A 15,469-nucleotide genomic window follows, 5' to 3' on the forward strand; every position below is an offset into this window, starting at 1 on the left:
AGTGTTGGCACCCTTGAAATTGTTCCAGAAAATGAAGTATTTCTTCCAGAGATTTATTTCAATTACACGTTTTATTATACACAGGTTTATTTCCTTTGTGCGTATTGAAACAACACAAAAAAGCAGAGTAAAAATAAGGCAAATTGGACGTAATTTCACACAAAACCCCGCAAATGGGCCAGACAAAATTGTTGGCACTTTTCAAAATTGTGGGTAAACCACTTTGTTTCCAGCATGTGATGCTCGTTCACACTCACCTGTGGCAAGTAACAGATGTGGGCAATATGAAAATCACACCTGAATCCAGATAAAAAGGGGAGAGGTAGCCTCAGTCTTTGCATTCTGTGTCTGTGTGTGCCACACTAAGCATGGAAAACAGAAAGAGGAGAAGAGAACTGTCTAAGGATTTGCAACCTTGATATTGTTAAACAATTTTGGTTCTCAAGTCCATCTCCAGAGATCTTGATGTTCCTTTGTCCACGGTGCGTAATATAATCAAGAAGTTTACAACCCATGGCACTGTAGCTAATCTTCCTGGACGTGGACGGCAGAAAAAAAATTGATGAAAGGTTGCAACCCAGAATAGTCCGGATGATGGATAAGCAGCCTCAATCAAGTTCCAAAGAAATTCAAGGTATCCTGGCTCAGGGTGTATCAGTGTCAGCATGAACTATCCGTTCACATGTGAATGAAATGAAACGTTATGACAGGAGATCCAGGAGGGCCCCACTGATGACACAGAGACATAAAAAGCTAGACTGCAGCTTGCCAAAATGTACATGGGTAAGCCAAAATCCTTCTGGGAAACTGTCTTGCCGACAGATGATACCAGGATAGAGCTTTTTGGTAAAGCACATCATTCTACTGTTTACCTAAAACGTAATGAGGCCTACAAAGAAAAGAACACAGTACCTACAGTCTAATATGGTGGAGGTTCAAAGATACATTGGGGTTGTTTTGCTGCATTTGGCACTGGGTGCCTTGACTGTGTGCAAGGCATCATGAAATCTGAAGAGTACCAACAGATTTTGGATGGCAGTGTAGTGCTCAGTGTCAGAGCTGGGTTTGCGTCCTAGGTCATGGGTCTTCCAACAGGACAATGACCCCAAACATACTTCAAAAAGCCCCCAGAAATGGATGGAAACAAAGCTCTGGAACGATCTGAAGTGGCAGCAATGAGTCTGGATCTAAATCCCATTGATCACCTGTGGAGAGATCTTACAACTATTGTTGGGAGAAGACGCCTTCAAATATGATAGACCTGGAGAAGCTTGTTGATGATTATAGGAAGCGATTGATTGCAGTTTTTTCCAAAGGGTGCAACCAAATATTAAGTTGAGGGTGCCAACAATTTTGTCCGGCCCATTTTTGGGGTTTTGTTTGAAATTATGTTCAATTTGCCTTTTTTTCCCCTCTGTTTTGTTCCAATACACACAAAGGAAATAAACCTGTGTATAACAAAATGTGTGGAATTGTTTGGGAGAAATATTTCATTTTCTGGAACAATTTTGTTATGTTCTGCTACCAGAGCTAAGGAAAGAGAGGAGATCTGTCCCTACGATAGAACTCAGCTTAATCCCTACGATGTAACAGGGGACCTGATCCTGCGATCAGACCTGCTAAAGTCCTAAGCTAGTCTGTACGGAGACCTATAGATGTGGGGAAGGAATCCCTACAAGTACTAAGGACTGGGAGGAAAATGGGACACCTCCTAACAGAAATAGTAGCAGGCAGACGAACAAACAAAATATAAAGAACACAGAGGTCCGTAGACCAAGCAAACTAACAGAGTTAGATACAGAGCACAGGCTAGCTAGAAAGTAGTTATACAATGAAGTCCAGCAAAGCCAGAAGGGCGGAGCAGGATTAAATAGGCCAACAAGGTCATGTGACCAGCAAAGGAAAAAACCTAAGAGCAAGGTTCTAACAGTACCCCCCCTTCTAAGAGGATCCTCCGGATCCCCTAGGACCAGGCTTATCAGGAAATCTCCTGTGAAACGCTCTGATAAGTCTGGACGCGGAAACATCATCCGACCTCACCCAAGAGTTATCCTCGGGTCCGAAACCTTTCCAGGCCACAAGATACTGCAAACTACCTCTATACTGTCTAGAGTTAAGGATGCGAGAAATTTCATATTCCCCGTCCTCCACCACCGGAGGAACAGAGGCAGAGGCGTCACAATCCGATACAACAGCTTTTTTCAACAGAGAGACATGAAATACCGGATTAATTCTCCAGGAGGTAGGAACCTCCAACCTAACAGCAGATTGGTTGACAACCTGAAGCACCTTAAAGAGCCCTACAAACTTGGGACCCAATTTCTTAGAAGGAATCCTCAACCGCAGATTCCTAGAGGACAACCAAACCATGTCACCAACAGCGAAAAAAAACTCCTGTCGTTTCCTATCAAAGTAGTCTTTAGATTTTCTGTTGGCCTCCTGAAGATTACCACGCACATCCGTCCAAACTCTCTCCAAATCACCGGAAAAATTCTCCTCCTCAGGCACGGCAGATCCCAACTTGGAGAACGACCCAAACGACGGATGTCTCCCAGAACAACAAAAAAAAGGCGAACAACCAGCAGAAGAAGATGTATGATTGTTCAGAGCAAATTCAGCAAGTGGCAGAAACTCAGACCACCCCTCTTGATTGTCTGCCACAAAACAACGCAAGAACTGCTCAACATCCTGGTTTTTCCTTTCTGTCTGGCCATTAGATTCAAGATGATATCCGGACGAGAACGACAAATGAACTCCCAACCTGTCACAAAAGGCACGCCAAAAACGAGCCACGAACTGAGGACCCCTATCAGAAACAATGTCAGTAGGAACGCCATGAAGTCTGACAATTTCCTTGACAAAGGCCTTAGCGAGAGTTTTAGCTCAGGGCAGTTTGATGAAGGGAACCAAGTGACACATCTTGCTAAAACGGTCCACGACCACCCAGATGACAGTAAAACCCTCAGAGGGGGGAAGGTCAGTTATAAAGTCCATAGCCAAATGTGTCCAAGGAGCACTGGGAACCTCCAAAGGGCAAAGCAACCCCGCAGCAGGAGTATGTGAGGACTTAGATCTAGCACATATAGTACATTGACGCACCCACTTAATGACTTCCTTCTGCCATCCAGGCCACCAAAAACTGCGACCCACCAGTCTCTTGGTCTCAGAGATTCCGGGATGACCTCCCAACCGAGATTCGTGACACTCAACAAACAAATCTCTCCTAAAGGTCCCAGGCACAAACAACCTCCCATGAGGAGTGTTAGATGGGGCATTCTCCTGTGCTTTAAGAATCTCATCTTCCAAAACGGAGTCCAAAGCAGATATCACAACACCTTCTTGTAAAATGTTCTCCTCTTTCTCAGCACCGACTATGGGAGAAAAACTGCGAGACAAGGCATCCGCCTTAACATTCTTAGTACCAGGGATGTAAGTAACGGAGAAATTAAACCGCGAGAAAAACAGTGCCCACCTAGCCTGACGGGCATTCAGGCGCTTGGCAGCATCAAGATATATCAGATTTTTATGATCCGTAAGAACCTGAACGGGAAATTCCGCACCTTCCAAGAAGTGGCGCCAGTGTTCAAATGCGAGTTTAATAGCCAATAATTCCCGATTACCAATATCGTAATTCAGTTCAGTCTCCGAAAATTTTTTTGAAAAAAAGGCACAGGGATGTAATCCATCCCCGTTATCCTGAGACAATACTGCGCCAACTCCCACAGAGGAAGCATCAACCTCAACCAAAAACGGCTTAGTCACATCAGGCTGCATAAGGATGGGAGCAGAGGTGAACCTCTCCTTGAGATACACAAAAGCTTCAATGGCCTCAGAAGACCACTGAACCGCATCAGCACCTTTCCTGGTGAGATCGGTCAGAGGTTTGACAATACTAGAAATTTTTTTTATGAATTTTCTGTAATAATTGGCGAAACCTAAAAACCTCTGTATCGATTTCAAACCAATAGGCCTAGGCCATTCCTGTACAGCTTGAACTTTAACCGGGTCCATCTCAAAACCTTCGCTGGAGATAATGTAACCCAAAAAACTAATTCTCTGTACAGCGAACTCACATTTCTCCAGCTTAGCAAAAAGCGAATTGTCCATTAATAACTGTAATACCTCACGTACGCTCCGCCAATGAGACTCCAGATCCGGCGAATAATTCAAAATGTCATCCAAATACACAACCACATTTTTGCCGATCAAAGGTCTAAGGATGTCATTAATAAGATTTTGAAAAAATGCTGGAGCATTGGTAAGACCAAAAGGCATAACCAGATTCTCAAAATGACCCACAGGAGTGTTAAAAGCAGTCTTCCATTCGTCACCCTCCTTCATGTGCAACAGATTGTATGCCCCCTTAAGGTCAATTTTAGAGAACCACTTGGCCCCCATTAACTGGTTAAACAGATCAGGAATCAATGGCAGTGGGTAAGGATTGCGTACAGTAATTTTGTTAATCTCACGAAAATCCAGACAAGGACGTAAACCGCCGTCCTTTTTTTTTTACAAAAAAAAATCCAACCGCCACAGGAGACTTAGAGGGCCTAATGTGACCGGCGGCCAAACTTGTCTGTATGTATTCCTCCAAAGCCTTCCTCTCAGGAATAGTAAGGTTAAATAAACGACTTTTAGGAAGAGTCGCTCCAGGGACAAATTCAATAGAACAATCATAGTCTCTATGGGGAGGCAAAACCTGCGATTCCTTCTCAGAAAAAACTCTCCAAAAATCCTGAATAGGAACAGGCAATTCTCCCCTATCCAAAGCTGCAATACGCCCGTTACAACACTTGTCATAACATTTATGGCTCCAGGATTTAATTTCACTGGTAGACCAATCCAGTACAGGATTGTGAAATTTTAACCAGGGCAATCCCAATATTACTGGAGAAGGCAAGTTATTCAAAACTACCAAATCCAATTTCTCATGGTGAACACCATTAATAGTGAGAGGAAATTCACAGACCTTGAGAGTAATATTCTTCAAAGGGGAACCATCCACAGAAACCACAGCAATGGGGGATGATAAAGGTTCGGGTTTTAAATTGAGTTTTTCCAAGAATCCCCCATCAATTACATTCAGAGTAGACCCACAATCAACAAACACCCGAAATTCCATTAATTTTTCCTGAGCAATCGTGGAAGCAGCTAAAAATACACCCTTGGAATTTAAACAGGCAATACGGGCATGACTGACAATTTTTTTTTCTTTCTTGATACGAAGCTCACAGCCTATAATCAAATGACCAGATTTTCCGCAATAGAAACACAAGCCTTCAGAAAATCTACGGTCTTTTTCTTGAGAGCGACGTGCCACCGATCCAATCTCCATCGGTTCACCACTGTTAGTACACACATTCTCATAACCAGAAACTGACATAGCAGAGGATTTGCTCTCATTAACCCTAGCACGCAGTCTCCTATCCACCCGTATAGCTAATTGCATAGCCTGTTGCAAATCTTCAGGTGTAGGATAAGCAATTAGCAGGTCTTTAACCCTTTCATTGAGCCCAGCAAGAAATAGACTTTTCAGAGCAGAATCGTTCCACCCTGTTTGAGTAGACCAACGACGGAAATGAGTACAATATTTTTCCACATTACCTGATCCCTGTCTCAAACGTCTTAACTCAGTCTCAGCTGATGAGACACGGTCAGGATCATCATATAATAGCCCCAAAGCAGAAAAAAAACTATCCACTGATCTGAAGCATGTATCACTAGGTTGCAAAGAAAAGGCCCACTCTTGAGGCTCTTTGCGCAAAAGTGACATTATGAACCCTATGCGCTGGGATTCATCCCCAGAGGACTTGGGTCTCAAACGAAAATACAATAAGCAAGCATTTTTAAATGAAAAAAATTCTCGGTGTTCACCAAAAAATAAATCCGGCAAACATACCTTAGGCTCCAAGAAATGTGCTCCAGGACAGTTACTCACATGCTGACGGAGCTCGGCCACCTCCAGAGAGAGTCCCTGCAGGCGATGAGCCAAATCCTGAACCGACACCATGATGGAACAGAAAAATCTTTCCTTAGAGAATTTGCAGGCTGGACTTACTGTTATGTTCTGCTACCAGAGCTAAGGAAAGAGAGGAGATCTGTCCCTACGATAGAACTCAGCTTAATCTCTACGATGTAACAGGGGACCTGATCCTGCGATCAGACCTGCTAAAGTCCTAAGCTAGTCTGTACGGAGACCTATAGATGTGGGGAAGGAATCCCTACAAGTACTAAGGACTGGGAGGAAAATGGGACACCTCCTAACAGAAATAGTAGCAGACAGACGAACAAACAAAATATAAAGAACACAGAGGTCCGTAGACCAAGCAAACTAACAGAGTTAGATACAGAGCACAGGCTAGCTAGAAAGTAGTTATACAATGAAGTCCAGCAAAGCCAGAAGGGCGGAGCAGGATTAAATAGGCCAACAAGGTCATGTGACCAGCAAAGGAAAAAACCTAAGAGCAAGGTTCTAACAAATTTCAATGGTGTCAACACTTTCAGCCATGACTGTACATACAGTTTGTAGATACATGGGAGTGATGGATACGTAAGAGTGGTACATAGATAGATATAGTAGACAGTGCCTTGATAAAGTCTTCACACCCTGTGAACTTTTCCTCATTTTTCATGTTACACCCACAAACTTGAATGTATTTTTTATTGGGAATTTCTGTGATACCAACACAAAGTACCAAGAATGTGTGATATGTAAAGGAAATTATACAAAGTTTTCTGATTATTGTAAAAATATAAATCTGAAAATTGTGAGTTGCATTTGTATTCAGCCCCCTGAGTCAATACTTTGTAGTACCAGCTTTTGCTGCAGTCTTTTGGGGTCTGTCTCTCCCACCTTACGCTGCAGTTTCTTGGGGTCTGTCTCTCCAGCTTTGCACACTCGCTCTCCCTCAGTGATATTGGACAGAGATGTCTGTGAATGGCAAGTTTCACGTCTTGCCACAGACTTTCAATTGGATTCTGGTCGGGACTGTGACTGCGCCGTCCACACACAGGAATATGCTCTGATCTAAATCATCCAATGTAGCTCTGGCAGGATGTTTAGGGTCATTGTCCTGCTAAAAAATGAACCTAGGCCCCAGTCCCAAGTCTTTTGCAGCCTCTAACAGGTTTTCCTCCAGGATTTCCCTGTATTTAGTTCCATTTATCTTCCCATCAACTCTGACCAGCTTCCCTGCCCCTGCTGAAGAAATGCCTCCCCACAGCAGGATCCTGCCACCACCATGTGTGACGGTGGAGATGGTGTTTTCAGGGTGATATGCAGGGTTAGTTTTCTACCACACAAAGCATACTCTTCAACTACACAATCAGGTCCAGAGGCAAAATCATTACATTCTTGGCACATTGGATATCACATCATTATATACAGTGATCCAGCACCACAAAGGATGCCAAGTTGCCACCTTTTTTTCTAAAGAAGTTCAGTAACATGCCTGACGTGCAGATTGAATTTATTAATGAATGTATGCTTTTCATTTTAAACCACAATTCATTTAAATATGAACAGAACCACTACACTCAGAGATGGGGCACCGCCATGGGGACGAGGTTCGAGCCCAGTTATGCAAATCTGTACATAGGTATGTGGGAGCACTCTACCATATACCCGGGGGGCACTGCGAGTGAACCTGTTCCTATGGCGGCGCTTTATTGATGATATCCTCTTTATTTGGTCAGGGGACTGTCCGTCCTTGGAAGAATTTTTAACTTATATCATTAATAATGACTTTCATTTAAATTTTACCTCCTCTATCAGCCAAGAAAAGGTCAAATTTTTAGATCTTAATATTTTTATCCATCAGGGTGAACTTTGCACACATATTTTTTTTAAGCCGACAGATACGAACTGCTATATTCATATGGATAGCTGCCATCTACCAAGATGGCTTCTGAATGTACCGAGAAGTCAATACCTAAGACTTCAAAAGAACTGTTCAAAATCACAGGATTTTAATATTGAAGCTGATCTCCTGACAATAAAATTCCTCACTAGATGTTACCACCATCAATTGCTGAACACTACAAAAAATCAAGTCAGTGAAATACCACACTCCCAATTACTAAAAAACAAAAACTCCATAAATCCCGAAACTGATGATTCTACACTAGATATCCCGATCATCACCACGTACAATTCTAATATTCATATACTCAAAAGTGTCATCAATAGACACTGGAGCATTGTCAAAGACGACAAAATTATAGGAGATCAAATACCCCCGTTCCCCAGATTCATTCTTAGGAAGGCCAGTAATATTGCCAGCAAGGTGGCCCCCACTATAAAAAATCCACCTATTACCCGCCCTCTCGGCAGCACGGGCTTCTTCTCATACAGAATATGCAAAGTCTGTAAAACTCTCCACACGAAAAAACAGAGCATTGTTTCACATGGTAACACTGAATATCCCGTAAAGGACCATATTACCTGCAAGGGGGTAATATATGGCTTAAGATGCCCATGCAATAAACTATATGTAGCTCGAACCATATGACCTCTCAACAAAAGGTTAGGAGAGCATATCAGGAATATTAATAATAAATTTGAAGGACACCCCCGATCTAAACATTTTATAGATAAACATAATGGTTCAATAAAGAGGATTGAAGTTACAGGCATACAGACTATACAAAAGCACTGGAGACAAGGAAACTTTATCAAACAAATATACAGGGCCGAAACAAATTGGATCTTCAAGTTGGACTCCATGAGACCAAGGGGCCTCAATAGCGGAGTAGAGTTATTTGCCTTTAATTGAGCTAATACTGATTTGTGCCTCCCAATTAGGATGTGTATATAAAGGATCGCAGGGGTACCAGGCACTATCCCTGATGAAGGATACTGAAGTATCCAAAACACGTAGGATTCCTACTGGTCCTCCCTGCTATCCGTCCAAGACCTGAGTCACGTGACCACTCTGGACTGACGTCACGCAGGTCCTACTGCGCAGGTCGAGTCTCCGGCCGGGACCCCAGCACCTACTATCTCCCATGGCCTCAAGCCTTGGCAGCACCCCCACTGCGATCCACACGCCGTCTGTGACTCCCCTCCATGCAAGCACATGGCATCTCCTCCAAAGACGCCAGGGAACATGGCTCAATCACAGGTACATCTCTGTATCATCAACGGTTGTTCCTGCTGCCATTTTATAAAGACTCTCCTTTCTCAGCATTATTTATCCTACCTACAAATCCCTCTGTATAACGTCTATTAGAGCCTGCTGGCTCCCTCAACATATGACAAGACTTGTGGGTATAGGGTTATGATCCATACCTTAGACTGATCCTCTCAGTCATGTCCAAAGAAGAAGGAACTGACAGCCCTCAGCAAAATGGACGCCCATTGACTCCAAGGAACCAACTTGGAAAAATTGCAGCTCATAAAAGAAAAAACAGCGTCCAATCCAGGGTGTTCAAGGCATCAAAATTGTTATCAAGCATTTGATAAAGACTGGTGAACGGTCGAAACGTTGTAATCTGGCGAAATAAACTACAATTTTGATACCTTGAACACCCTGGATTGGACGCTGTTTTTTCTTTTATGTCATCCTCTCAGTCACTCAGCAGAAAACTGCACTCACATAAGTGTGGACTCTGTGCGGCACTTAGGGTACAGTCCACAAAGGGCATCGTTATCCAAATAAGCCAGCCGCATTGCCAGCCCTGCTACTATCTACTAAGTCCTCCGGCTACCAATGTAATCATTTTTACATCCTCGATGTCTCTATCTCTATCTTCACCTGCCTTTACATTTTAAATGAGTGTACACCAATTCATTTTAGTTCCTGCAGAACAATGCCTCATATATTATATAATACCTTATATATAATATATATCCTTACTATATCGGGTCCATTGGCCATCTTTTGGACCATAAACAAGAACCACTAACCAGTGTTTAATCAAGAGCACAGCTATCTAAGGCCTATAGCTATAAAACCAGCCCAAGCTTCAGTCTCTATTATGTGAATGGGATCGATATCATTATTTAATCCGATATTTCCATATCTGTTGCCCGTAACGTACTCTCTTGTATGTAGTTCTTAATCTTTTATCTTAGTCCCTGCAAGACACTACTCTTCAAATGATAATATTACATCTGGACATCCAGGACCTCTGGACCACAGATAAGAAGAAATCCTTAACCAACTAAACAGGTAATCATCACACAATAGAGCTATCAATATACAGTTGATATTATTTGCTAATTTTAGCCCCCCTCCTCCTGATTTTAGTTGGTCATTATTACGGCCTTTCAGGAGAACGTCCAATACCCTCCGGACTTAACTCATCTCCGGCTAGGTATGGATGGTCCACCTTCAAATATTTTAAACCTATTAATCTGCATGGTTCCCCCAATACCAACTATTAACAGGCTATATACACTTTTTGCAGGTACTCGTAGGCTCTGGACTCCCTAGAAGTTTCGCTATTTCTTCCTTCCGGTCCTTAAGCATCAACAAAGTGTACCTACAATTGTATTTTACACCAATAATCTACCTCATAATCTTGGCTTTTAATTTAATTAAATATATTTTAATTTATTCAAATAAACACCTTTTTATACTACCACTCTCCCCATTATTCCCTGGCCTCAGTGGACCAGCGCGGTAGTCACCCTTTATTCTATACACAAAGCATTTTGCATTTAGCCCACAAAGTTCTCCTTTCGCCTCATCTGACCAGATCACCTTCTTACACATGCTCGCTGTGTCTCCTATATGGATTTTTGTAAACTTCAAGCAAGACTTCTTATGGCTTGCTTTCAAAAATTGGCTTTCTTCTTGCCCTTCTTCCATAAAGGCCAGATTTGTGGAGTATAAGACTAAAAGTTGTCCTGTGGACAGATTCTCCCACCTGAGCTGTGGATCTCTGCAGCTCCTCAGTGACCATGGGCCTCTTGGCTGGTTCACTAATTAGTGATCTTCTTGCTTAGGATATCAGGTTAGGTGGACAGCCATGTCTTGGTAGGTTTTTAATTGTGCCATACACCTTCTATTTTTGGATGATGGATTGAACAGAGCTCCGTGAGATGTTCAGAGCTTGGGCTATTTTTTTTTTATAAACTAACCCTGCTTACTCTTCTCCACAACTTTATCCCTGACCTATCTGGTGGGCTCCTTGATTTTCAGCTTTATCCCTGACCTGTCTGGTGGGCTCCTTGGTTTTCATGACGTTGTTTGATCCCTAATGTTCGTAAACAAACCTCTGAGGCCTTCACGGAACAGCTGTAGTCATACTGAGAAGAAATCACACCCAGGTGGACGCAATGTACCAATTTTGTTACTTCTGCATGCAATTGTTCCCTCAGGATTTTACTTAGGGGGATCAGACTATAATTTTCCGATTTTTATAATTTTAAAATATTTAGAAAACCAGATACCATTTCATTTACACATCACAAATACTTGCTACTTTGTGTTGGTATACCACATAAAATCCCAATAAAATACATTTTGTGGGTGTAACATGTAAAAATGTGGAAAAGTTCACCGGGTATGAATAATTTTTCAAGGTACAGTATATAAGAGTAATAGGTATGCAGCAGTGGTAGATATGAAAGAGTGGTACATAGACAACGGAGTAGATACATAGGGGTAGTAAATACGTAGAAGAGGTAGATACAGAGAGGTGGTGGATACATAGGTGTGGAAAACAAATATGAGTGGTAGATACATAGGGATGGGAGATACATGAGAGAGGTGGATACATAGCAGTGGTAGATACATAAAGGTGGTAGATGCATAGAGGTGGTAGACAGGAAGTTGTGGTTGATACATAGCAGTCATAGATACATAGGAGTTATATATACATAGGGTTGGTAGATACATGAGAGAGGTGGATACATGAGAGAGGTGGATACATAGCAGTGGTAGATGCATAGAGGTGGTAGACAGGAAGTTGTGGTTGATACATAGAAGTCGTAGATACATAGGGATGGGAGATACGTAGGAGTTATATATACATAGGGTTGGTAGATACATGAGAGAGGTGGATACATAGCAGTGGTAGACAAAGGTAGACAGGAAGTTGTCGTAGATACATAGGGGTTGTTGATACATTGGAGTGGTACATGGATAAAGGTAGAAGGTAAATAGGAGTATTAGAGACATAGGAATGGTAGATATGTAAGCGTAGATCCATAAGGGTTCTATAGACTTAGCGGTGGTAGATACGTGAGAGTGAGATGCATAGGAGAGTTAGCTCCATAGTTTTAGCGGCATCAGCACTGTACTTTCTGCTCTTCTGTGATCTTTATTAATAGAAAACTCTATTCATTAGACTGCAAGTAACTTTTTGAGATTACGATAGGTTTTGTTTTGGTCCTATGTAGTAAAGTAGATCAGTCCCTTCACTTCTGCCATATTGATTTTGAATTTTGTGTAAAATACTTTTAACAAAGAAACTAATTTATTATAGGCAATACATTATTAATTAACAAAAGCAATCATACTGTTGAATAATGAAGAGCATGTAATGTCAGTATATAGTGAAGAGGATATATTAAGGAACAGTGCAGAAGACATAATGGGGAGAAGTGATGAAGATATTTAATAAGAATGAACAATGAAAGAGATGGATGAAGAGGATCTAATATCTGTGAGTAGTGGAGATCCACAAATAAATAGGGCGCCGCTGTGAACCGTAAGCGAATATATGATGACCAATGCACAAGATCATTTAATATGAAAAATGAAGATGAGATTAATAGTATTGAATTGTGAACGTAATGAGGTTTGGCCCTCATCTCATCGTGCTCTTACTAATCCATTACACAATCGGTAATTGTTTCATGAATCGGTAATGATATCACACCTGAGGATGATGATGGATCTGCCAGAATCCAAGGTACAAGACTGTGGGAGAAGAGGATCTGCCAGAATCCACGGTACAAGATGGTGGGAAAAGAGAATCTGCCAGAATCCATGGTACAAGACTGTGGGAGAAGAGGATCTGCCAGAATCCACAGTACAAGACTGTGGGAGAAGAGGATCTGCCAGAATCCACGGTACAAGATTGTGAGAGAAGAGGATCTGCCAAGATATATGGTACAAGATTGTGGGAGAAGAAGATCTGCCAGAATCCACGGTACAAGATGGTGGGAAAAGAGAATCTGCCAGAATCCATGGTACAAGACTGTGGGAGAAGAGGATCTTCCAGAATCCACGGTACAAGATGGTGGGAAAAGAGAATCTGCCAGAATCCAAGGTACAAGACTGTGGGAGAAGAGGATCTGCCAGAATCCACGGTACAAGATGGTGGGAAAAGAGAATCTGCCAGAATCCATGGTACAAGACTGTGGGAGAAGAGGATCTGCCAGAATCCACAGTACAAGACTGTGGGAGAAGAGGATCTGCCAGAATCCACGGTACAAGATTGTGGGAGAAGAGGATCTGCCAAGATATATGGTACAAGATTGTGGGAGAAGAAGATCTGCCAGAATCCACGGTACAAGATGGTGGGAAAAGAGAATCTGCCAGAATCCATGGTACAAGACTGTGGGAGAAGAGGATCTTCCAGAATCCACGGTACAAGACTGTGGGAGAAGAGGATCTGCCAGAATCCATGGTACAAGATTGTGAGAGAAGAGGATCTGCCAGAATCCACGGTACAAGATTGTGGGAGAAGAGGATCTGCCAGAATCCATGGTACAAGACTGTGGGAGAAGAGGATCTGCCAGAATCCATGGTACAAGACTGTGGGAGAAGAGGATCTGCCAGAATCCACGGTACAAGATTGTGGGAGAAGAGGATCTGCCAGAATCCACGGTACAAGATTGTGGGAGAAGAGGATCTGCCAGAATCCATGGTACAAGATTGTGGGAGAAGAGGATCTGCCAGAATCCACGGTACAAGACTGTGGGAGAAGAGGATCTGCCAGAATCCACGGTACAAGATTGTGGGAGAAGAGGATCTGCCAGAATCCACGGTACAAGACTGTGGGAGAAGAGGATCTGCCAGAATCCACGGTACAAGACTGTGGGAGAAGAGGATCTGCCAGAATCCATGGTCCAAGACTGTGGGAGAAGAGGATCTGCCAGAATCCATGGTACAAGATTGTGGGAGAAGAGGATCTGTCAGAATCCATGGTACAAGATTGTGGGAGAAGAGGATCTGTCAGAATCCATGATACAAGATTGTGGGAGAAGAGGATCTGCCAGAATCCATGGTACAAGATTGTGGGAGGAAAGGTTCTTCCAGGATCTATGGTAAAAGAATATGTGAATCTGGCAATGTGTGGGAAGATAATCTGCCAGGATTTATGGTACAAAAATGTGAGAGATGATCTGCCAAGATCTCTGATACAAGACTGTGGAAGAAGATCTACCAGAATCCATGATACAATATGGTGGGAGAATAGGATCTGTCAGGATCTATGGTACAAGACTGTTGTAGGAAAGGATTCTCCAGGATCTCTGATACAAGACTGTGGGAGAAGAGGAACTGCCAGGATCCATGGTACAAGACAATGGGAGAAGATCTGCCAGCATCTATGGTACAACAATTTGGGAGCAGAGGTTATGTCAGGATCTATAGTACAAGAATGTGGGAGAAGGTCTGCCAGGATCTATGGTATAAGACTGTGGGAGAACAGGATCAACTAGGATCTATTCTACAATACTATGAGAAGGACTGCCAGGATCTATGGTATAAGACTGTTGCTGACAAGTATCTGCCAGGATCTATGACTATGATACAATACTGTGGGAGAAGAGGGTCTAACAGGATCTATGTTACAGGACTATGGTAATAAGAGGATCTGCCAGGATCTATAGTACAAGATTGAGGGAGAAGATGATCAGGGAGAATCTATGGTACAAGACAATGGGAGAATATCTGCCAGGATCTATGGTACAAGACTGAAGAAGAAGAGGATCTGCTGGGATCTTTGGTAGAAGACTGTGGGAAGAGATCTGCTGGGATCTTTGGTAGAAGACTGTGGGAAAAGATCTGCTGGGATCTTTGGTAGAAGACTGTGGGAGATCTGCTGGGATCTGTGGTAGAAGACTATGGGAGGAGAAGATCTGTGGTAGAAGACTGTGGGAAGAGATCTGCTGGGATCTTTGGTAGAAGACTGTGGGAGGAGAAGATCTGCTGGGATGTGTTGATGGAGAATGAAGATGCAGCGTGGGAGGGAAGCGGCCAGAAGCTCTCAGCAGCTGCTTCTTCTCCTAGAGAGGAAAGGTTATTGCAGCTGGGTGCAGATTCTTAGTCACATGTGGGTAGAGACCAGATGAATGGCGCTCAGGTCCAGGTGATGACCTAATTGTCAATGTGCAGGTAATGCAGCTCAGAGATGGCCTCCTGTGCTGCCCTAAAGAAGCTCCGATTTTCTCCAAGCAATGGGAAAGACATTTATAAGGTGGAAGGATGAAGTGATGGCCTGTGGCTTCTATCAGGTTACATCAATGCAGAGTAGAAGTCTAGCTTTATGGTAATGAAGGTGTTAATGC

General features: G+C 42.8%; 1 protein-coding gene across 2 annotated transcripts in view; it reads right to left on the reverse strand.

Annotated features, from left to right (window-relative positions):
- The window catches only part of LRRC4B (leucine rich repeat containing 4B), a 443,022-nt gene that overhangs the window by 198,238 nt on the left and 229,315 nt on the right, over nucleotides 1-15,469 (reverse strand). The gene's annotated exons all lie outside the window — the stretch shown is intronic.

The sequence above is a fragment of the Phyllobates terribilis genome, unplaced genomic scaffold (genome assembly GCF_046119375.1).
Source record: "Phyllobates terribilis strain yellow unplaced genomic scaffold, ASM4611937v1 Scaffold_12__6_contigs__length_324123572, whole genome shotgun sequence".
Classification (NCBI taxonomy): domain Eukaryota; kingdom Metazoa; phylum Chordata; class Amphibia; order Anura; family Dendrobatidae; genus Phyllobates; species Phyllobates terribilis.